Source organism: Melospiza melodia, unplaced genomic scaffold (genome assembly GCF_035770615.1).
Source record: "Melospiza melodia melodia isolate bMelMel2 unplaced genomic scaffold, bMelMel2.pri scaffold_28, whole genome shotgun sequence".
NCBI classification, from domain to species: Eukaryota; Metazoa; Chordata; class Aves; order Passeriformes; family Passerellidae; genus Melospiza; species Melospiza melodia.
This window is the reverse complement of record NW_026948600.1, coordinates 1,944,739-1,947,169: the sequence shown is the minus strand read 5'-3', so window position 1 is coordinate 1,947,169 and position 2,431 is coordinate 1,944,739. Positions and strand designations below refer to the sequence as shown.

The following is a 2,431-nucleotide window of genomic DNA, read 5'->3' as shown; positions in this document are numbered from 1 at the left end:
GCTCCAATTAGGAAACCAAGCAAAAGAATTCCCCACTCTCAGGCTAAGAATGTGCTGTTGCATCTCCTGGAGAACTGTCCACACTCGATTTCCTTGGGGCTTTAGCCAAGGGAGTATGGAATTGGCCACTTCCAAAAAAACCCAGGTTTCTTAATGCTGCTCACAGCAGTGGACTTTATCCCCTGAAGCTTTAGATTGTAGATCCCTCTGTCTAGAAGGGACACACACAGAGCAAGGCCACTCTTGACTGCTTGTGGTTCCTTATACCTCTGTGCACGTTGCAACTGTGCCCTCAGCTCGCAGCAGGGGTCCCTGCACTGCCACCAGCAGCATTTTTGGGGAGATGGCAGTCACTCCAAGCAGCCCCACACCCACATCCCTGGAACGCTGCACCTGACCAAGAATATACTGACCCAGCTTGACAGAACCGTCAGTTCTGAGAAGGATGTTGCTGCTCTTCACATCTTGGTGGATGACATGGTTTGAATGAGGAAAATCCAATCCTTGCAGGCACTGAGCAAGAAAACAGAAACAGGAGGGCAAAAATGAGTGATGTGATTTCATCACAAAAGAAAGGAAACAAAGAATCGAAAAGATTCCCTCTCCAGGGGAATGGGGAGTAAGGGCAGAACAGTAATGGCCACTGAGAGGAAGAGCGTGCTGCTCCAACACTTGCAGAGCAGGACCTTTCTGAGGAAAGGCACATCAGCTTTTGAAAGAGCAACAGCACCTGCTGTTGTAGGCTGTCCCCTGCAAACCAGCCAGGACGACTCCTGCTGCAGTGGACGTGCTTTTTCCATGCAGAGGACAAAGGAGGGGTTTGGAAAGGAAAAGTCCTTCCCTTTGGTGTTTAGTGGATCACTTTTGGGTGGGAGGCTGCATGGAAAAGATTTTCTTGCTGGCCTCAGCACAGGCTTGGAAGTATCACACCAGTCACTTTGCGGAAGCAAAGAGCATTTTGGCTGCACTTCTATCCTTTTCAGCTGAGGACTCTGAGAAATGAGTATTTTTTCTTTTCTGTCATTTCAAATCCTGCCACAAGCACCTTTCCTTTTACAGGCAAGGAATGCAGTGAAGACAGACTCCAGGCAAACATTTAGAGAGGCAAGGTGGAGAACAGCAAATACAAGAGACAGAGTGAGAATACAACAGCAGGAGATAAGAGTACTGGCACTGAGTACAGTGAGTGCAGGGGCACTGGCAGGCCTTTCCCTTGAGATGCTTTTACTTGCCCATAGAATAGCAGCAACACAGAAACAAAGCTTGGCACAGGAAATCACTCCAGCTCTGAGCCCCTGTTTCCCAGACAATCCTGCCCAAGCCCTTGGAAACACAGCTGGGATTGCTGACCTCCCGACTGATGGCTGCCATCTCATCTTCCGACAGGTAGGTCTGGCTGATGACATTGCTCAGAGTGCCTCCATCCATGTACTCCATAACCAGGGACAGTTCCTCACCCACAAGGTAGCTGAAAGAAGGAAACAAGGGCATGGAGATGAATGTACATGGCTAAGTTGCTGTTTGGAAAAGACAGGTTGGTTCTTCTTTTCAGGTCCCTTTGAGACAAAGACAAAATAAAGGAAGAGACATTCCCTCTTGGCTGTGCATTGTTTGCCATCTGTGCAGTCTCAAGGAGAAAGGCACAGCTGCAAAAAAGGAGATGTCTTAGATGGGCAGCAGGCAAAATGTGCAGTTTAGTAACAGCCCTGATAAAAAAAAACCTGTCATGCATGGTGTTTCTGAAAGAAAAGCACCTAGTCTTCCTGGCATGCATAGCAATGGAAAAGAGTGGCAACAATCCAAGGGAAATCCTTGTTAGTTTACCTGGACGTAAGAAGACACTTGAAAAAAATCAAGCTCCAAACCAAAATGGTGGCTGTGAATATAGAGATCATTGATTTAGTAAGACACAACTCATCCGGGTTTTTGAACAATTTTCAAATACCATGTGCCAGCGAAGACTAATGCAGACAAAATGCAATCTCTTCCCATCCACTGCAGATGAACAGAGCAATAATAATTAGCCAATAATTACAGCTCTATTTTCTGCCAGTGACCAAAGTGGGATTTTACCTTGCATGTTTGCAACATGCAAACAAACATTCATGGGACAAAAGCACAACTCACCTGTCTAAACAGTTGACCAGGTTGGGATTTCTATTCACCTTCATGACCATGAGTTCATTGACTTTTAGTTTCTTCTTCCTCAGTCCTTGAAGCTGTATTTTCTTGATGGCCACCTAAAACGACATTGAAAATCAGTAACTTGAGACGTTGGTGGCACGAGACCACAAGACACGTGGAGCGAGTGGTTTTGCAATGACACAGCTGAGCTGTGCCAAACTGCCTTGTGATTAGGCACTGCAGTAGTTAGGAACTGATATTCCAACAGCCAATTTCTCTGCTCCCTTGGGAGCCAGTTACAGGACAC

General features: G+C 46.6%; 1 long non-coding RNA gene across 1 annotated transcript; it reads right to left on the bottom strand.

Annotated features, from left to right (window-relative positions):
- Positions 1–447: 447 nt before the first annotated feature.
- LOC134433953 (uncharacterized) lies at positions 448–2,144 on the bottom strand. Its single transcript, XR_010031771.1, has 3 exons — positions 2,128–2,144; positions 1,351–1,468; positions 448–513 (listed from the first exon to the last, which is right to left on the bottom strand). It is a non-coding gene; the product is annotated as an uncharacterized LOC134433953 (long non-coding RNA).
- Between the last annotated feature and the right edge of the window lie 287 nt (positions 2,145–2,431).